The sequence below is a fragment of the Monodelphis domestica genome, chromosome X (assembly GCF_027887165.1).
Source record: "Monodelphis domestica isolate mMonDom1 chromosome X, mMonDom1.pri, whole genome shotgun sequence".
Classification (NCBI taxonomy): Eukaryota; Metazoa; Chordata; class Mammalia; order Didelphimorphia; family Didelphidae; genus Monodelphis; species Monodelphis domestica.
The window spans coordinates 70,101,335-70,124,342 of record NC_077235.1 but is presented as its reverse complement, the minus strand read 5'-3'; positions in this window follow the sequence as shown (position 1 = coordinate 70,124,342).

The following is a 23,008-nucleotide window of genomic DNA, read 5'->3' as shown; positions in this document are numbered from 1 at the left end:
AAATTCATCTACGTAATGGTTGCACTCTGGACATTTACCCCCAAACCCCCAAACCCCTCCAAAACTCAGGCTGCAGTGCATGGCTTTTACTTCTCTAGAAAGCAGAATTCCTAAAAATTTCTCACCAAACACAAAATTTGGGACCAGTAAGGAAAAACTCAAGATGACCTTTAAATCGGAGTAGGAGTTCTTAGATTACCCTGGCTGTCCATCCCCATTTCTTTAGCTTTTTGCTCTAATTTCATCTGTGGCTCCAAAAATTGCATCTCTCTCAGCTACACCCTCAACAGCTCTTTTGGTCCAAGGAAGAGGAATCTGGTTGTTCAGTTGAAGTTACTCAGGGTTTTCTTACCATTAAGCCAAAAGCCTTTCCCCAAGTTTGTCTTGTTCATCTACAACAACCACACTAATAAGTCAGGTCTGCAGTTAACCCAACTGACACAAATTTTCTGACACTCCAGAACACATGCACGTTAATCAGAAATACCAGTTAGCAAAACTGTGAGATTATGGGACCCATAACAAGAATTAACAGACCCCTAATTAATGCATCTCCTCAGTAGCATCATTAAAAACAGACTGCTGTTGATATGCAGTCTTTTTCACATTAACCATGCCCAAACTGGGAAGGAAGCGATTCCCATTTAGTTATGAATCCTGGACCTGCTTTTGTCTCCTGATGGAGATTCTGACATCCAGATTGCAAGTTCCTGTGTTTGCAGCTTTGGGAAATAATCAACAGGTAGTACATCTTTGGACATTCTTGGCTAAGTGTTGAATCGCAAGTTTTTAAAGGATATTATTAGAGAAATCTCCACCTAAGAAATACAGTACAGATACACTAGACAAAACCCTGAAGGAAATCCAGAAGAAATCCAGAACTTAAGTTTTCAAGCTTCCATGAGAAGCTTTTTCTCACAAAAAATTACGAACATTAAAACCTTAAGCTATACCATTTTGTGCCATGAGGAACCTTCCTCTATTTTAATTATTGATTCAGAACAGTTCCCCAGAATTTAAGATTAAGCCCTTGGGTTTGATGATCTTGGCTCCCAAACCAAAAACATATCCATGAGAAAAAAGCCCTCCCCCCCCTTCAATGAAGATGAGATTTTAATGTTCTCAGTAGTCTTGAGATCATCATGCTCATAATTCTAAGATAGTGAGCATAAGTCATGAATTTAGCAGGCTTTTGTGAACATTCTGGTCTACGTATTAAGGTTTTGGATTAAGGAAATGTTAAGGAAAAAGTGGCAGCCCCACCCTTGAGTGTTGCTATGTCAGGCACCCTAACTTGTGATCCATTATCCATCAGGATGCCTGACCTTTAGTTCAGAACCTGGTACCACTCATCTGCACCCACTCTTAGCCCAGGCATCCCTGCTTCCTTCCTTTCCATCAAGTGATTCTTAAGTCATGGTGAAAAGTTAGGTCAACTAGGAAGTGGTGACCTAACTAATGAATATTACTTCTGGGTGTCTCTATTCTTGGAGGACTGTGACTATTTTATACCATTTTTGTACTGGTATAAAAGGTGTCTAATTCTTTAGAGCATAAAGGAAGGTCTCTCAATGTGCTGGGGTCCTCTGCTCATGACCAGGGGTCCAGCTTTGTTGTGGCTCTCCCATAATAAAGCTCTTTCTTTATGGCTTGGCTATTTTGCTTATCATTTGTGTATCTGACACAATATACCCAAGGATGGAGGGTGCAGTCAGATTGAACTTAAGCCCATTTTGGCCAAGAAAGAAAAATGCTCAGGGTCAGAGTTAGGCAACCTTTGCCACTTTTCCAAATATTGACAGACAGGTACCTGATCCATACTTTATGGACATATTCTCAGCAGCAGTGCTCCTGTTGTGGGGGGCTTGAGGTGAACCCCTGGTTTGGGAAGAGTATCTTTTACAAGGATGCAAGACTCCAAAACTTAGTTTAAAAATAAAAAGGGAAATTAATTTGTTTAGATGGTAATGTTGAATCTGGCCAGGAGGACAGCATAGGTGGAAAGCTGTTCCCAGATGACATCAATTCTGGGGTCTTTATACTCTTTACAACAGTGAAGACGTGACTCTGTGCCATGGTGAATAGATGACTGTAGAGTAGTATGCACTGAGGCATGGGCGGGGGGAGGTTTGCCTGAATTTGGTAAACTGAAAATGTGACTGGTTATTGGAAACGAACAAGAAACATTTGGGAAAATACTTTATGAATAATGGGAAAAAACCTTGAGCCCTTCAATTGAAGAACCAAAGTTTCTCTTGGAAGTAGCTTCTGCCTTAGATCAAAAGAGAAGTTTGGGGTGGGGCTGATTCAAATGTCATCTTTTCTTGGAGCCACAGGTGAGAATGAAATAAAAAGGAAAGAGATGGGTATGGACAGCCATTGTAATTTAAGCAGTCTATACTGACTTAAAGGTAATCTTACATTTTTCCTTAATAATCTGAAGTCTTTGTGTTTTGTGGGAACTCATGGATTCTGCTTTTCCAAGAAGAAAAGGCCATGTACTACAACCTAATTTTTGAAGTTTTTAAGGTAAATTTCCAGAGTGCAACCATTATATAGATAATTACATTACATCTCTGTTTTTGCTTTCTCTGACTTAGGTAATACTACCATATTTGTTTCACAAAAAGAATTTGGTAGAATTCCTTCTCTGGCCATTTCCACAAATATGTAGTATTGGGATTAATTATTCATTAAATGTCTAATGAAATTCAGTTGTGAATCCATTTGATCCTGGGCATTTTTTCTTAAGGAGTTTACTAGTGGCATGTGCAATTTCTTTTTCTGAGATCGAATTAGTTGAGGATCTTATTTTCTCTTTTGTTAATCTGTGCAATTTGTGTTTTTGTAAATATTCATCTGTTTCACTTATATTGTCAGATATATTGTCATATAATTTGGCAAAAGCATTCATAATAACTGCTTTAATTTGTTTTCATTGGAGGTTATTTTACTCCTCATTTTTGATGCTGGCAATTCTATTCCCCTCTTTTTTTTCAATCAAATTAACCAGTACACTATCTATTTATTACTTCAATACTTTTCTTACTTTCCAGTTTATTAATTTCTCCTCTGATTTTTAGGATTTCCAATTTTATCTTTAATCGAGGGTTTAAAATTTGTTATTTTCCCAGTTTTTTGGCTGCATGAATGAAATCATTAAATGTTTTCTATAATTTATTCTTTGACCCACTCATTTTGAAGAATTAGATATTTTAGCTTCCAAATTAATTTTTAATTTGTATTTCCATGATCCCTGGTTGATTATTTTTATTTTATCTGAAATATTTGCATTTATTCTCCTTTTCTACATTTGATTTCTAAGTTTTTATGCTGTAGTATATGGTCAATTTTTGTAAATGTACCATATGTTACTGAAAAAAGGGCATATTCCTCTTATTCTCATTTGATTTTCTCAAGAGATCTATTAAATCTAACCTTTCTAAAAACTTTCACTTTCTTTCTTGTTTATTTTTTGGTTAGTTTTATCTGGTTCTGATAGGAGGAGCCTGAGGTCCCCCACTAGTATAGCTTTACTGTCTATTTTCTCCTTAAACTCATTTAATTGCTCCATTAAAAATTTGGAGGCTGTACCATTTGGGACAAATATGTTAAATAATGATATTATTTCATTGTCTATACTACCTTTTTTCAAGATATAATTACATTCTTTATGATTTTTAATCAGATATATTTCCCTTCAGTTTTGTCTGAGATCATGATTGATATTCCTGCTTTATTTTTAACTCAGTTGAAGCCCAATATATTCTGCTCCATCCCCTTACCTTTAATCTGTGTGTGACTACCTGCCATAAATGTGTTTCTTGTGGACAACATATCATCTGATTCTGGTTTTTAATACGCTCTGCTATCTAATTCTGTTTTATAGGTGAGTTCATCCCATTTACATTCACAGTTATGGGTACCATCTGTGTATCTCCCTCAATCTTGTTTTCCTCTTTTAACCCTGCACTTTCTCCTATCATTCTGTCCCTCCACACAAGTGATTTGCTTTTAATTACTCCCCCACCCCTGTTTTCTCTCCCTTATATTACTCCCCTGTCTACCACTACCCTTCTTATTCTCGTCCTGCTTTTCTATAGGGTCTTTTCATCACTACATCAAATTCCCCCTCCCTTATATTACTGCCTTCCCCACTACCACCTTTCTTATTCCCCTTCTACCTCTCTATAAGGTAAGATAGATCTCTATATCCCAATGAATTTGGCTATTATTTCCTCTCTGAGACAATTCTGATGAGAGTAAGCTTTAAGTATTTATCATCATCATCCTTATCCTCCCCTCCATTGTAATAGGTTATTTCCCTCCCTGAGCCTCTTTATGTGATTTAATTTACCCCATTTTGCCTCTGTCTTTCCATTTCTCTCGGTGCGATCTTCTTTTTCACCCCTTAATATTTTTATATAATACAAAACAACTTACTATCACACCCTCTATCTATGTATACTTCTAACTGCTGTGCTGATGCTAAAAATTTTTATTTATTTATATATTTATTATTTTTTAAAATGTATTTTTAAAGTATTTTTCCATGGTTACATGATTCATGTTTTTCCCCCTCTTTTCCCCTCCCCTCTCCTGGAGCCAACAAGTAATTTCACTGGATTACATATGTATTATAATGATATTTTAGAAGTTATGACCATATTTTGCACTGAAAGAATAGAGTCATTTTTGATGTGTAGGTGATTCTTGGTTGTAAACCCAATTTCCTTCCGTTCTAGAATATCATATTCCAAGCTTTCCAATCCTTCAATGTAGAAGCTGCCATATTTTGTTTAATCCTGACTTGGGCTCCATGATATCTGAATTGTTTGTTTCTGCCTGCTTACAGTATTTTCTCCTCGGTCTTGAAGCTCTTGAACTATAACATTCCTGGGAGTTGCCATTTGGGGATTTATTGCAGCAGGTGATCTGTAGACTCTTACTTTCAATTAATCCTCTTTTTCAAGAATATCAGGGCAGTTTTCTTGGACAATTTCTTGGAATATGATGTTGAGGCTTTTTTTTTTAAATCATGACTTTTAGGTGATCCAGTGATTCTTGAATTATATCCTCTGGATCAATTTTTCAGATCAGTTCTTTTTTTTAATGTGATAGTTAATATTTTTTCTGGTTTTTCATTCTTTTGATTTTCTTTCCTCCCAGTCCCATACTGAATCTGCACCATGCTCTTTGTCTCCATAGAAATTTCCTATTGCTAGGTGTTTCTTTTGCTTTTTGCTCTCCTTCCCAACCTTTTATTTTTTTAATTTGCTTGACGACTAGGAGTTCTTTTTATTTTTAAACCCTTACCTTCTGTCCTGGAGCGAATACTGGCTCCAAGGCAGAAGAGTGGTAAGGGCTAAGCAATGGGGGTCAAGTGACTTGCCCAGGGTCACACAGCTGGGAACTGTCTGAGGCCAGATTCAAACCTAGGATCTCCCATCTCTTGGCCTGACTCTAAATCCACTGAGCAACCCAGCTTCGCCCGTTGACTCGGACTTCTGAAAACTGCTGATTCTCTTTTCTCTGCCAATGACTCACAGAACTCAGTACTATAAGCTATTTTGCCCTGGAGTCAGGTGCTTCACCTCAGGCTTGAAAGAGCCACATACTTTACACTTCTAGGTCTCACTGTGGGCTGGTTCTGGGGCTTGGCACTCCAAGGGGGTGGGTATGGAGTACTCTTGTTGGCTTAGCCAGAGTACTGGGATTCCAAAGTTGTCCTATGCCCAGGCTTGCTAAAGTATGGGTGTGTGGGGTGGACCCACACTCCTCTATGTGTAGTTTTACTTCTGTTTCCCCTTTATTCTGTGAAAATTGATCCTCTCAACTTTTCCAAGTTGTTTTCTACAAGAGAGCCCCCTCACTCCATCTTATTGTTGGTTTTGTGACTCTTGTCATTTTGAGGCACTATTTTATAGGTTGATTTGGGAAGATTACCTGAGCAGTTCCAGATTTTTCTACTACTAAACCACCAGCTTAGTTCCAGCTCAAAGGTTATGCACAGTTTTATAGCTCTTTAGGCATAGTTCCAAAAGTATCCTCCACAATGGTTGGATCAGTTCACAACTCCACCAAGAATACATTAGTGTCCCAATTCTGCTGCATCCCCTCCAACTTTTATCATTTTCCTTTACTGTCATATTGGCCAGTCTGATAATTGTGAGGAGGAACCTCATAGTTGTCTTAATTTGAATTTCTCTAAACAAGAGGCATGTAGAACATTTTTTCATATAATTATTAATAGCTTTGATTTCTTCAACTGAAAACTGATTGTTTATGTCCTTTGACCATTTGTGAACTGGGGATTGTTTTGTATTCTTATGAATTGGACTTAGTCCTCTATAAATGTAAGAAATTAATGAGAACTTTATCAGAGTAATTTGTTATAAAATTTTCCCCCAGTTTGTTGTTTCCCCTCTAATCTTGATAACATTAATTTTGTTTGTACAAAAGTGTTTTAAATTTAATGTAATCAAAAGTATTCATTTTACATCTTATAATGTTCTCTATCTCATTTGTTTGTAAATTCTTCTCTTCTCTGTATACTATTTTCTGATCTCCTAATTTGCTTATATCATCACCCTTTATATCTAAATAATGTACACATTTTGACCTTATTTCCACAAACGGTATGAGATATTTGTCTATGCCTAGTTTTGGCCTGCTGTTTTCCAGTTTTCTTAGAAACATTTGTTACATGCGTTCTTATTCAAAATGGTGATATCTTTGGGTTTATCAAACACTAGGTTGCTCAGGTCATACTGTGTATCTAATCTATTCCATTGATCCATCATTCTATTTCTTAGTTGGTGCCATATTGTTTTGATGAATGCTATTTTATATTACATTTTGTGCTCTGGCACTGGTAGTTCACCTGTTTTCATATTTTTTTCATTAATTCTCTTGATATTATTGACATTTTACTCTTCCAGATGAATTTTGTTATTATATTTTCTAGTTCTATAAAATATTTTTTGGTAGTTTGGTAGTACACTGAATAAGTAATTTAGGTAGAATTATCATTTTTCTGGCCTACCCATGAGCAATTAATGTTTTTTCCAATTGTCTAGATTTGACTTTATTTTATCTTGTCAAGAGTGATGTTAAGTGGAGTTTCTCTTTCAAACTCTTGCTGCTGAGTTATGTTATGTTGGAAACATGTAGGAATGTTGATGAATTATGTGGGTTTATTTTGTACCCTGCAACTTTGCTGAAGTTACTGATTAGCTCTTTAGTTGGTTTTCTAGTATTTTCTAGGTACACCGTCATGTTATCTGAAAAGATTGATAGTTTGGTCTCCTCATTGCCTATTTTAATAACTTCAATTTCTTTTTCTTTTCTAATTGCTCCAGCTAGTGTTTCTAGTACAATGTTAAATAATAGAGGTGATAATAGGCATCTTTGTTTCACTCCTGATCTTATTGGGAAGGCTTTGAGTTTATCCCCATTGCCCATGATGTTGGCTGATGGTTTTAGATATATACTGTTTATTATTTTTAGGAAAGGCCCTTCTATTCCTCTACTTTCTAGTGTTTTCAATAGGAATGAATGTTGTAGTTTGTCAAAGGCTTTTTCTGCATCTATTGAGAAATCATGTCCCATTGGCTGGGATGATCAGAGAGAGGCTACTGGTGGGCAAAATGAAAAACAGCTCGTCAAATGTTCCTTTTGGATCTTTGGGGGTATTTGGCTTCAAAAATCCATAACTAATAATGACCCCTTGAGTTTACATCTTTACATTTTTTCGAGGTATTTTTACATAAAAAAGATTATTTGATCTCTATAGGTTTTTTCAATTATGAAAAACATTGCATGTCTAGCTTTTGTCATCAGAGTTGTCTGAATATGTCCACCATTTGTTCCTCTTTCTCTAGATTTGTTAGTGAACATGTCTTGTTTTTCTTGCCCTTCTTTCCCTCAGTCCCCTTTTCAAAGTCTCCCCTGCTCAGGGAGATAACCCTTACCTTACACCTACTCATAGTTCCATAAGATTTGGAGTTTAACTACCTCCCTCTAGTAGCACTCTTTTCTTGAAGACAAAGCAAAGGATAGATACGTACACAATACATATATGGTACTCGCCTTCACAGGTTATTTGCAAATAGAACAGTAGCATCTCACTTGTCTGGAATGTAGTCAGGAAGTGGGAAGGGAGGAAGGAACGTCTCATAGTTGCCCAAATGTATACCTGAGGCTTCCGTGGGATTTTATAGAGTACTTTCTTCACAAGAGCTCAATAACATGGGCAGTACCTATATCATCATACCCATTTTACACACAAGGAAACAAATGCTCAGAGAATTAAGTGATTTGCCTATAGTTGCACAGCTTATAGCCAGCAATGACAGGACTGGCACATGGCTTCTGGATCCAATGAGAATATTCTTGCTACTATATCACCCATGCCCCAAAACGTATCCATTTAACTCATAGGTGCTCTGTAGTTCCTCACTACAAGATGATTCACTCTTATTAAATTAAAATAATTAATTACTTTTTAAAAATCCTTCTATCTTATCAATACTAAGGATCATTTCCAAGCCTTAGTTGCTGTAGCCTTAGCCTTATCGGTTCCCAAACACAGTTTGAGTCCCTTCTGCTTCCAGACATCTGGGGAAGTCACCAGGTCATGTGGCCAGACCCATCTACAGGCAGGAAGAGTGATGCTGACTTCTGGACTTGGGAGGGTCCCAATGCTCAGGACTGAGCAGGGACTGAGGCTAGGCGGGCCCAAGCAGAAGCTCTGTTTGTTATGGAGAACAGACAAGCATTTACAATGGAAGAGATTGGATTGGGCAATTCCATCCATCCATGAAAGTATCCACATAGTGGTGAGCATCTGCTGTGAGCTGGGGTTGGTCCAAGAGCTCTAAATGTTCCCCAGAGGCAGACCAGAAACATCTCTGGAGGCTACAACAACCCTCTAGAGTGAGCCTTGAACTTTTCACAGCCAAGACACTTGCAGCTTCGCCTCAACTTGCAGCTTCAGACATGACCCGTGGCAGAGAGGAGCCGTGTCTCTCTGTGAGATTTCCTTATATGAGGCTTCTTTTGTGGGTCCAACCCCAACACTAACTCGTGACTCTTGTCTCACTGGGCCAGACCCAAGTTCTCTTTGACCCTGTCAAGGTGAAGCTCAGACTACTCAATGGTTTGTCCCAGGTCACATGGGCAGTGAGTGCCAGAGCCAGGACTTCAACCTGGACTATCCGAGCAGATAGAGCAGATCCATAGCCTTTACTACTCTACCTTCTGACAATAGAAATTTAAATGGATATTTAAAAACAAACAAACAAAAAAAACCCCAAGGAACTTTGAAGAGACCAAAGCTATATTCTAAGGCATTTCAGACTCCAATGGTTTATAAAAAAATCTCTGTATTCTATTGCATTGTTTTGTTTAAGATATAACTTTGTGATTTTAAGTTCATATATTACTGGATTGAATATTATTCTGTGAACTGAAGGTTGATTGAATTTATTTTGAATGTACTGAGTTTTAAAATTCTGTTATTTTTCCCCTATAACTATTGAACAAATATTATTGTGAATAAGCCCAAATAGGAAAAAACAGCTTTTTTCCATTTTGCTGAGGATAGATGGACTTCAGAACTGGTTATAATTGTATTAACAACCTTTGGAATTTTAATGTGCTAAATACCTCAAATGATTTGATTTTAAGGGTTTTTTAAATATGATTTTTGGAATTTTTTTTAACAATCTGGTTATTTTTTGCCTGCCCCTACCATGAGGTAAGGCCCATTAGCTGAAGTGAAATACATTTTATAACCCCCAACCTTCCCACATGTAAATGGAAGTTGGGCAGTTAATTTCAGGGCATTTGTATCCCTATAAGCCTCCAGAAGGAGCACCCCTTTATTTATGCTCTTCAGCTCACTATTTTACTTCTACCAGAATGATATATAGATTTCTTGATTATGTTCTAAACCCAAGATGAGTTTTACTTTGTTTTAAAAAATATGTTTAAATACCAAGGTTGAAGGATTGCTCTGTTTGTAAAAATTGTGACAAATGTCCATCAATTTGTAGGCTTTAAAAATGTCATACAGCAACTTATGTGAAATATGAAAGTGTGTTTGTTTGCTATTGTAATTAATTGGGCTATTGAGAATTTTGGGGATTTTGATATCTACATATTTGTACTACTGTATTTTTAAAGATGAAAAAATTGTTAACCTTGTTCAATTCATTTGCCTTCTACTCACAGTGATCATGGCCAGATACAAAGAGGAAATGGATCTCATTTTTGGTGAGAAAGTCTTCCATTTTATATTTTCTTAACTGACACAGTGTCAATGATTATAAGCTATATTTTTGAATTTTTTGAAGCTCTTTTATTATTATATTTTTCTTGCATGTGCAATATACTTTTTCAGTTTTTTTATTATTTTTCTCTCCTTTTTATATTTGAAGCACATGTCACCAGCATTAAGATTTTCTTTAACTTTTTGATTTTTCAGTACTACAAGTGTAAGATACATTTGTCAGAGCATGCCCAAAAAGCTTGTGACTATACAAATGATGCCACTAATTATTTAAATAAATTATGGGACTTTGCTTAATGATTCTGTTTGATTCCAGGACAAGAGATACACACAAGAGCCATTTCATAGGGCCAAAGAAAGGCCAATCTAGGATGGATTGATGCACTTCTAGGCCAATACAAAGGTCTTGAACCTAGTGTGAAGACTCGAGGTTACTATGTTTAACATGTGTTAATACATAGGCTTTCCTTGTGTCCACACTCACCCTGAAGATACTCACAGACCAGTATCCCCGAAACCTTGGCTCCTACTTGGCTTCTATAATCTGGTCCCTTTCTTTTCTGCCTCTCATAGTGTGGTACCTTTCTGTAGTCCTGGCTACTGACTGGGTAAATGCATCATTACTTAGATCATTTTGATTGGGCCCTGATTGAAGAACCTGTTATAGATTTATTTTTCTTTTACTTGGAATTTTTGCACATGAGACTTTGATAGTCTATATTTTCATCCAGAAAGTTTTCTTTTCTTTTGGATTTTCTGATGTCTTTTTAATATCTCTTGCCAATTGATTCATATACCTCATACCTCAGCCATGCATCCCTAAGTGATCCTGAATCTTTCAATCACCCACAACACGGGGGAATGTAAAAAAATATCATTATTTAAATTGCAAAGTTTAAATTCCTTTTGAGAAGAATTTTAGGTAAAGAAGATGCTACCTCTCTGAATCCAGAACTGAACTGTTGGAGAAGCCACCATGAAGAAGCCTCCAGACCACAAGTTGCACAAAATTGAACTTTGGGTGTGGTTGATTGAACATTTATTTGTATCTGTACTTTCATGCCAAAGGGGACTGCCGTCTAACAGCTTTTTGTCGATGTGTTCAGCAATTATTGGTTTTATTTTTTTTCTCTAATCCTCACACTATTGTAATATTTTAAATTTATTATGTTTTTATGATCCTTTTGGGGAAAAATTAATTTTTCCCAAAATGATCACACAATGATAGACTCAAATACAGGACTACAATCCCCATGAGCCTCTCTTTCCAGAGGTGCATTTTCTGCTTTCTCTTTCTGTCCAATCTAAACCCTCACTGTCTCTTTCATGAGCCCTCTAATTAACTAGTTATTTTCTCCTCTCTGTATTCCTCATACAGTCAACACTTTGACCCTGCCCCCTACTAGGTCCCTTCCCCCACGATATCCCTGATTATGCAGACTGATCTATGCATTCTCCCAATTGCATTCTTTTCTTTTCTTCTTCTTTTAAACCTGCACTTCCTTAGTAACCACTCTAAGACAGAAAGGCAAGGGCTAGGCTATGGGGGTCAGGTGGGGGCATTAAGTGGTTTGCCCAGAGTCACATAGCTAGGAAGTGTCTGAGACCAAATTTGAAGCCAGGACCTCCTGACTCCAGGCCTGGCACTCTGTAGCTGAGCCACCTAACTGCTGCTCCTGGTTACCTCCTTCATTCCATTTGCCTCAAACGCTCTTCCTCAGGTGATTTCTAGCCTATTTCCTGCTGGTATAAGGTGCTCCCAGAAGCTCCAGGTCCCCCATTCCAGGTTAGGATGAGTATATTTTTTAAACTAGCAAAACCCCCAGAACACACTCAGTGCAAGATACACATCTCTCTTCACCAGTATCTCACTTTATCTGTTGAACTCTCTCTTACTACCAAAGCAGGACTTCCTGCCTTCCCCTCATTTTTAACAATTACCCCCTTTTTCTTACCCATTCCTTGGTTGGTGCTTATCTTCTTGAAATAACAGGGGTCACCTTCTCATTGGTAGCTCTCAGTTTGACTTGGTTTGACATCATGCACTTCCCTCTATCCTTCTTCTACTATCCCCTTCTCCCTTTTGTGTACCCTTCCCTTGTGAAAGGTAGTACCCCCCCCAAACACTGATACACCTGTAAGAAGCCTGTTGGCCCAGCTTGTTCTTAATGAACCACCAGACTTTCATCTTCACACTTGTCTGTCTCCTTGTGTGCATGTAGAAAGAAGCCTCTCACTGGTCTTTTTGCCATATCTCTGATGCTACTAGAGTATCTGACTCTTCCATGGATATACCCTTCCTGTATTTTTCTTGTCTGAGGTGTATGAGAAGAAAATCAACTCTTCAGGTCTGCTTTTCTGACTGAGATTGTTTCAATCATCTCTTTATTATTGAACATCTACCTTTCAAAATTACTGAACATGTATTTTTTTAATTTACAGTTTAACACAGATTTGCAGGATAAATTTTTATCTGCATCAGAAGCTGCATTGCTCTTTTGAAGTGCATTTTTTATGGGTGCAGAATTGCCTTGTGTTATCCAAATTTCCTTTCCTCTGTATTTGAAGGTATCTCGGCACTTGGTTTTGAATTGAATTTTAAAGTTTAATGATAAATGTTTTGGAGTTTGCAGGTGTACTGTAGCTGTATTGTACAGAGAGGCTTCCCAAGGAGTTCGGTCACTAAAGGAGGAGGGAATGGGGATAATAGAGGGGAGGGATGGATCACGGGACTGTTGTTCTTTTCTTTCCTTTTTAAAACTTTTACCTTCTGTCTTAGAATAAATACCAAGTACTTATCCCAAGGCAGAAGAGATGTAAGGGCTAGACTAATGGGGGTTACGTGACTGGCCTAGGGTCACACAGCAAGGAGGTGTCTGAGGCCAGACTGAAAAACAGGACCTCCTATCTCCATCCACTGAGATACCTCACTGCCCCTAAGGGACTATTTCTCCAGGATGACTGGGATGTGTTGTAGTGTTCTTGCAGTCAAACCATGTTCTTCACCTCTTGACCCCTGGGGTACTCCATTCTGAACAATGTTGGTGACTGCCTCATTTCAGTCCCTGCCACCCTTCTCATATGGGTGGTCCACCCAGTCATTGCTTTAAGTCTCTAAATGGGGCTAAAGGCTCACAGTCCTGCATCTAGAAGGGACTCAAGAGACCAACCTCCTTGATTTTCAGAGGAGAAAAATGCAAGTCCACAGTGGTTCAGGGACTTGCCTCGTGCCACAAAGAGAATCATAGGTTCCCAGATGTAGAGATGGATGGCACCTCAGAGGTCACTGAACCTCATCCCTCATTTTATTTTATTTTTAAATCAAAGATATTTTATTTCCCCAGTTACATGTAATAATAATTTTCAACGTGTTTTTCCCCAAATCACAAGATCCAATCTGTCTCCCTCGCTCCCTTCCTTCCTCCAGCTTGGAGATGGTAAGCAATTTGATCTGGGCCATATGTGTATTAGCATGCAAAACACACATCAATATTTCACCCCTCATTTTCCAGATGAGTGAGGGAATAGCAGGTAGGAGCCTTGCTCAGGGTCACGTAGGTGGTCAGAGGAAGAGGCAGAAGATGAAGCCAGCTCCTCTCCTTCCAAATCATTGGATGCCCCACGGGAGCACAGTGTCTCCTGTACCAATGAATGGCCTCTTGTACTTTGTACACCGCACCTCTATGTGTCCTTATGCTTTGATGATGTTACTTGGTAGCCTGATATGTCTGTACCTGTACTCAGATGTGTGGGAGTGGGTGAGAAGGAGATGATTCATTTGTTGATGATTCATCAATCATCCAGATGATACTCTGGAAGACTGAATTTGTCCTCAAAATAACAGATTGCTAGGGCTACTACGTCATCTTAGGTCCCCTCTGATGCATGTGTAAGTATTATTGGATGTCAGTTGTTACAGATGAGGTCCCTGAAAACCCTTATCTTTAGTGTAAAAGGGATGATTCATGGCTGTTGATATGTCGAGTAAATGTAGCTGTTACCGAAATCATTTCATCAAAAGACAGAGCTTGCCTAAGTAGACACAGACATCTATTTTCACGTTGCAGGCCTTATTCCAGTTGTTAAAAGACGTTTCTCTTGGTGTTTGTATAAAAATGCTGGCACATGATTCCCTGGCCATTGTCTTCCTTACAGGTTCCATCCTTCAGACACCTGCTCTTTTTCTTGCCACCAAAGGGCAGGATGAATATTGCCAGAGCCTCAGTGGCCTAAAGTATAAGGATAGGCCTTATACTTCTGCTGCAGAGTTTTATTGTGTGTGAGGGAAGAGACCATAATGATTTGATCATCATTTAATAAGAACAAGACTCATTAGAATGACAAAAACTGGGTTGTGGCCAGGAGGTTTATACTAAAGAGATAACCTAACTAAACAGATTATTATGAATTGCTGTTTCAGGAATATGAGTATAAAGCCCATGATACAGAGTCAGCTTTTAACATTTGTGAAGGCTTGATGGTGAAATTCTTGGGATCCTCTGATTTGTGATCATTTTTTGCCCTCTGTGCAACTTTGTAGTTTGTACTTGGAAAATAAAAAAAAGGATAAAATCTTTAAAAAATTTCAGCCTAAGGTATTTGGTCGCATTTACCCCCTTGGAATTTGGCACCCACTGCCAATTTGATGCAATGTCTTGTCGATTTTGATACTACAGATGCTAATAATATAGATGGAACCACTATCCCAAAGCCCATTGGTTTGGGACTTTCTGCTTATTGGTGGAGATGAATGGTCTTAGCTTCCGGAGGAGAGGGACATAGTTGGTGAGAAGTGAGAGCTTTAGTTCTTAGCTAATCCTCTTTGGAACTAGTCCCATTTGGGGGATTCATTAGCCTTCTAGTCAAGTAGCTCTGGGCACTCGTGGCTTGCAGATTGAAGAGAGAACATGGAAGAGGTCAATGCCATTACTGGTTGCTGAAAGAAATGACCCTGGAAAGACTTGAGAGGAGCCAGCTGTCTCCATCATGTTCCTATTCCCAACATGTTACACTAGAGACTTCTGGGAGTTTCCCCTTGGGTGAGATCCACAATCTTCTCTCCTGGTTGGGTTGTTACTTCACTCTTTATTGTCTACTATACATCCTCCTATATAGAGTTTCTCTGATTTCTGTTTTGCTCTCGTGGGTTTCTTTGCTTTTCTCTATGTGTGCTCATTGTGGAACCAGTATCCAGTGGGAAAGGAGCCAAGCCTTGGATATAGAACTTGGGATTTCTCTTTGGCTCCCAATTTCAAAGGGATCAGAAGATATGTTAAATCTTTATCCCCTAGATCAGTGATGGTGAACCTTTTAGAGCTGGAGTGCAGCAGAAGTATAAGGCCCAAACCCCCCCCCCAGACTGAGTGCCATGTCCATCCACCCCCAGAGACAAAATACTGTGCCCCATTCCTGCTGCCTCCTCACCCCCTTAACCCAGACAAACGATGTAGGAAGCACTACCATTGGGCTGCTGGGAAGAGGGACAGCGGATGAGAGGTGTGTGTGGAGAGGAAGAGGAGAGTGTCCCAGGCACTCTGTTCCCCCCAGTTCTGCTCCCCTCCAGCTCTTTGCCACACTGTGAGCTTTGCTCCCCTCAAACTTAGCTCCTCTCCAACCCCACCATGGGAATCATCTTTGCCACAGATTCAGCAGCTTGCCATCTGTGCCACCTCCATACCCCCAGTAGCTTACCCCAAACAGGGGAGGGAGGAAACACTCCCATTGGGTTACTGGGCAGAAAGGTGGGTGATTTGAGAAATGTCCCTAGGCATGGTGGAGAGGGGGAAGGGAGTAGCTCCATCCCAAATCCCTCTGACTTTCTAGTAATATGAAATCTGGTGGGTGACTGTAGGTGTGCCCACAGAGAGGGAGCTGGGTGCCATCTTTGGCATCTGTGCCATATGTTCACCATCCCTGCCCTAGATAAATAATACTAAAGGGATAAGATAGATATACTTCTAGTTTGGTACTCCATATCTCTGAGGAGAGCAGATTGGCCTCCTGATCTCTTCTAATCTTTGCTTCTTCTCTTGACAGGAATGAGTTTCCCTTGGAAAGAGTTGGGGAGAAGATGCCATAAAGATGTCTCTTCTGTCTTTCTCCCAGCCACATACAGCAGGCCTTGAAACACATGGGCTTCCCTAGATGTACGCTTCACTCTTATTACAGGTTTGAGTTTTGTAAGTATTTTTTTCCAAATTACACATACATTTTTTGAACATTCTTTTATTTTACAATTTTATTTTTGCTAATTATATGTAATAACGAATTTCCTATGAATTTTCCAAAATTATATGATACAAATTGTCTTCTCCTTCCTTCCTTCTCCCCCACAGGGCTGGCAAGCAATTCAATCTGGGTTATACATGCATTATCACACAAAACATATCTCCATATTGTTTGTTTTAGTGAGTGACTAATCTTATGAAACTCAAATCCCAAAACACATATCAAATTAAACATTCAAACTCCAGCAGTTCTATCTCTGGATGTGCATAGCTTTCTTTCTCATAAGTCGCTCAGAATTATCCTGGATCATTGTATTCCTGAGAGTAGCTAAGCCCAACACCTTTGATCATTCCACTATACTGCTATTACTTTGTACAGTATTTTCCTGGTTCTGCTTATTTCACATTGCATCATTTCAAGTAGGTTTTTTTCAGCTGTCTCTGAAATTATCCTGTTCATCATTTCTTACAACACAATGATATCACCATGATATAGCAGAATTTCTTCAGCCAATCCATAATTGATAAACATCCCTTTAGTCTCCAATTCCTTGCCAGCAGAAGAAGAGTAACTACAAATATTTTGTACAAGTAGGTCCTTCCCGACATATATATATATTTTATCACTAAAGAATAAAGACCTAGTAGTGGTATAGTAGGACAAAGGGTAGACATTGTTTGATAAGCCTTTGGACATAATTCCAAATTGTCCTCCAGAATGATTGGATCGGCTCACAAGTTCGCCAGAAATGCTTCAGGGCTGGGAGAACTTCAGTGAACTGATGCAGAGGGAAATGAGCAGAACCAGGAGAACATTGTACACAGAAAGCAAAACACTGTAGAACAATCCAATGTAATGGACTTTGCTACTAGTAGCAATGCAACAAGCCAGGATACTCTCGAAGGACTCATGGGAAAGAACGCTAACCACGTTGAGAGAAAGAACTATGGGAGTAGAAATGGAAAAGCAAAACACATGACATCACTCATCACATGTATATATATGTGGTCATGTGATTTGTGGTTTAGGCTTTAAAAATCGCTCTATAGCAAAAATGAATAATATGGAAATAGGTATCAAGTGATAACATTTGTACAACCCAGTGGAATTGTTTGTTGGCTCTGGGACGGGGGACGGAAGAAGGGAGGGAAATAAAATGAATATGTAAACATGGAAAAAATATTTTAAAATAAAAATTTAATAAAGTAACAAACAAAAAAATAAATGAAATAAAAGGTAAAAAAAAGAGAAATGCTTCGGTGGGCCAATTTTGCCACATCTGCTCCAACAGTTATCTTTCCTTCCCTGTTATATTGACCAATATTATAAGTGCAAGGTGGTACCTCTGAGTTTTGGTTAGTTTTGCATTTCTCTAATTGAGAAGTGATCGAGAACATCTTTTCATATGATTATTGATAGCTTTGATTTCTGCATCTGAAAACTACTCATTTCTATTCTTTGATTATTTGTCAATTGGGGAGTGAATGACTTGTATTTGTATAGTTACCATTCTTTTTTTTTTAATGTTGATTTTTTCATTCTTTCCCTCCCTATATCCCCTCGCCCTTCTGGAGAAGACACACTTTTTGTTATGTTGTATGCATCTGCAGGCATGGAAAACAGATTTCTATATTAGTCATGTTGTAAAAGAAAAGACAAACACACAATGAATAAAAATAAAGAAGGCTTAAAAGAGTATGTCTCAATCTACATTCAGACTCCATCTCTTCATTCTCTGGAGGTGAATAGCATTTTGCTTCATAAGTCCTACAGAATTATCTTGGATCATTTTATTGCTGAGAATAGCTAAGCCATTCACTGTTGATCATCATAGAATATGGCTGTTCTTGTGTACAATATTCTCCTGATTCTGTTCATTTCACTTCACACCAGTTCATGTAAGTTTTCCACATTTTTCTGAGAGCATCCTGCTGATCATTTCTTATAGCACAATAGTAGTCCAACCCAATAATACACCACAGTTTGTTCAACCTATCCTCGATTGATGGGCATCCCCTCCATAGTGGGTATGGCACCAAATGAGTAAATTAGTTTGGGTAGGATTGCCCTTTTTATTATGTTGGCTCGTCCTACCCATGAGCAATTAATGTTTTTCCAGTTATTTAGATCTAGTTTTAATGGTGTGAAAAGCATTTTATAGTTGTGCTCGTTTGATTCCTGTGTTTGTCTTGGCAAATAGATTCCTAAATATTTTATGTTGTCTGGAGTAATTTTAAATGGAGTTTCTCTTTCTAACTCTTATTGCTGGCATGTGTTGGAAATATATAGAAATGCTGGTGATTTATGTGGGTTTATTTTGTACCCTGCAACTTTGCTAATTTGTTGATTATTTCCAAGAACTTTTTAGTTGATTCTCTAGGATTCTTTAAGTAGACCATCATATAATCTGCAAAGAGTGATAGCTTGGTCTCCTCATTGCCTATTTTAATAGCTTCAATTTCTTTTTCTTCTCTAATTGCTACTGCTAGTGTTTCTAGTACCATGTTAAATAATAGAGGTCATAATGACCATTGTTGTTTTACTCCTGATCTTATTGGGAATGCTTCTAATTTATCCCCATTGCAGATGGTGCTTGTTGATGGTTTTAGATATATACTATTTATTAGTTTTCAGAAAGGCCTTTCTATTCCTATACTTTCTGGTGTTTTCAATAGGAATGAGTGTTGTAGTTTGTCAAAGGCTTTTCCTGCATCTATTGAGATAATCATGTGATTTTTGTTGGTTTGCTTATTGATATGGTCAAATATGTGGCGGGTTTTCCTGATATTGAATCATCCTTGCATTCCTGGTATAAATCCCATGTGATCATAATGAATAATCCTTGTGGTCATTTGCTGGAGTCTTTTTTCTAGTATTCTATTTAAGATTTTTGCATCTATGCTCATTAAGGATATTGGTCTGTAGTTTTCTTTTTCTATTTTTTATCTGCCTGGCTTTGGAATCAGTACCATATTTGTGTCATAAAATGAATTTGGTAGAACTCCTTCATTGCTTGTTATGTCAAAGAGTTTGTATAGTATTGGGATTAATAGTTCTGTGAATGTTTGATAGAATTGTGAATCCATCAGGCCCTGGGGATTTTTTTTAATAGGGAGTTCATTAATGGCTTGTTCAATTTCTTTTTCTGATATGGGGTTAAATATTCTATTGCTTCTTCTGTTAGACTAGGCAATTTATATTTTTGTAAATATTCATCCATATCACCTAGATTGCCATATTTATTGCCATATAATTGGGTAAAATACTTTTTAATAATGACCTTAATTTCCTCTTCATTACGGATGAGATCTCCCTTTTCATCTTGGATGCTATTGATTTGGAGTTCTTCTTTTCTTTTTTTTTATTAGATTGAGCAGTACTTTGTCTATTTTATTTGTTTGTTTATTTTGTTACAGTAATAGCTTCTTGTCTTATTTATTAATTCAATAGTTCTTTTACTTTTGATTTCATTAATTTCTCCTTTAATTATTAGGATCAGTAATTTAGTTTTCATCTGTGGATTTTTAATTTGTTCATTTTCTAGTTTTTTAATTTGCATCCCCAATTCATTGACCTCCGCCCTCCCTAATTTATTAATATATGAACTCAAGGATATAAATTTCCCCCTGAGTACTAGTTTGGCTACATCTCAAATTTTGATAGCTTGTCTCATCATTGTCATTTTCTTCAATGAAATAATTAATTGTTTCTATGATTTGTTTTTTACCCAATTTTGGAGAATCATAATATTTAATTTCCACTTAAGTTTTGATTTGCCTCTCCATGTACCCTTACTAATTATTATTTTTATTGCATAATTCCACTGCGTTTTACATGTGTTCTTGATCAAGATCTATTTCCATATTATTATTATTTTTTGGAAAATTTTATTCAGTCAATTTAAAACATTATTCTTTGGTTACAAGAATCATATTCTTTCCCTCCATCCCCTCCCCCCACCACTTCCCATAGCTGACACACAATTCCACTGGGTTTAACATGTGTCTGAGATCAGAACCTATTTCCTTGTTGTTGATGTTTGCACTAGGATGATCATTTAGAATCTATATCCCCAGTCATATCTCCCTTGACCCATGTAAACAAGCAGTTGTTTTTCTTTGGTGTTTCTACTCCCACAGTTTTTCCTCTGAATGTGTATAGTGTTCCTTCTCATAAATCCCTCTGGGTTGTTCAGGATCACAGCACTTCCACTAATGGAGAAGTCCATTACATTCGATTATACCACAGTGTATCAGTCTCTGTGTATAATGTTCTCTTGGTTATCACTTTGCATCAATTCCTGGAGGTCATTCCAGTTCACATGGAATTCCTCCAGTTTATTATTCCTTTGAGCACAATAGTATTTTGTCACCAACAGATACCACACTTTCTTCAGCCATTCCCCAATTGAAGGGTATCCCCTCATTTTCCAATTGTTTGCCACCACAAAGAGCGCAGCTATGAATATTCTTGGACAGGTCTTTTTCCTTATCATTTCTTGGGAGTATAAACCCAGTAGTGCTATGGCTGGATCAAAGGACAGACTGTCTTTTAGAGCCCTTTGGACAAAGTTCCAAATTGCTCTCCAGAATGCTTGGATCAATTCACTACTCCACCAGCAATGCATTAATGTCCCATCTTTGCCACTTCAGGTGTGTTTTTGGTAGACAACATATTGTCATATTTTGTTTTCTAATTTTCTCTGCTTTTTGCTTATGTTTTATGGGTGAGTTCACCCCATTCACATTCAGAGTTATGATTACCACCTGTTTATTCCCCAACATTTTGATTTCCTCTCCTAGTCCTGCCCTTTCTTCTTTCACTATTTTATTCTATACCAGTGTTTTGTTTTTAATCAGTTCCCCTAATTCCCACCCTTATTTTACTTCCCTTTCTCCCTCTCCCTTCTTATTCCCCTCTTATTTTTCTTTAAGGTCTTTTTAAATTACCCCTCACACTCTCCCTCCATTGTATTCCTTCCCTTCCCACCAGTCCATTTGTTACCCTTCTACTTCCCTATAGGGCACAAATCAATTCTCTGCCCAAATGGAGCTGATTGTTCTTCCCACTTTGAGTCAATTTCAATGCACACAAAAATTAAGTATTTCTTGTCTCCCATCTCTTTACCCTTCCCCTGTATTTGTGTTTCCCACCACTCCCACCATGGGCTTCTTTATGAAAAATAAATTTACCCCAATTTGTCTCTTTTCCCATTTCTCTTACTATTAACCTCTTTTTTACCTCTAGTTATATATATATATATATATATTATATCTTGACATTTTATCCTATATACTTTGTCACTATTCCCTTTAAGTATAATTCTTCTAGCTATCTAGGTGATAACAATTTTTAAGAGTTACCAATGTCATCTTTTCTTATAGGAATACAAATCATTTGAGGTTATTGGGTCCCTTAAAAAAGAAGTTTTGTTTTCCCCTCCTTTCTTATACCTTTTGGTGATTCTCTTGAATTCTGTGTTTGGGCATCAATTTTTCTCTTTTAGTCTGGTCTTTTCTTTATGAATGCTTGGAAGTCTTCTATTTTATTAAATGACCATACTTTCCCCTGCAAGAATATAGTCAGTTTTGCTGGGTAGTTGGTTCTTGGCTATAGACCCAGTTCCCTTGCTTTCTGGAATATCATATTCCATGCCATCTGGTGCCTCAGTGTAGATGTGGCCAGATCCTGTATTTTCCTAACTGTGGTTCCATGGTATCTGAATGACTTCTTCTTAGCAGCTTGAAATATTTTTTCCTTGGTCTGGTAGTTCTTGAATTTGGCTCTAACATTCCTTGGAATTGGGAATTAAATATAGGAGGTGATCTGTGCATTCTTTCAATCTCCACATTTCCCTCTTGCTCAAGAATGTTGGGGCAGCTTTCTTGGATAGTTTCCTGTAGAATGATGTCCAGGGTTTTTCTTTTCTCATGATCTTCTGGTAGTCCAATAATTCTTAAATTGTCTGTCCTCAATCTGTTTTCAAGTTTTGAAGTTTTGTCAATCAGTTGTTTCATATTTTCCTCAATTTTTTTCATTCTTTTGATTTTCTTTTATATATTCTTGCTGCCTTGTGCAGTTATTTGCTTCTAGTTGTTGGATTCTAATTTTGAAAGAATAAATTTCATCTCTGGCTTTTTTGTCGTCCTTCTCCTTCTGGTCTGATTTTCTTTGTAGGTCATTTTTTATTTTCTTTGCCTCATTTTCAGGCTGGTTAATTTTTCCAGATGATTTATTTTGCTTTTAAAATTCTTTTCCCAATTGTCTTCAGCCTCTCTTAATTGTTTTTTGAATTGTGTTTTGAGTTCTTCCAAAGCCTGTGTCCAATTTGCTGGAGTTTCTGTGTTTTTGCTTGGTGTTCCTTGGTCTTCCTCTGTTCCATTTGCTCTTTGTTCATTACCTTGATAGAAGCTGTTGATTGTAATTTCTTTTTTCTTTTTTTCTGTTCTTTACTCATATTTTTTCCTTCTTTACCCCCTGTAATTG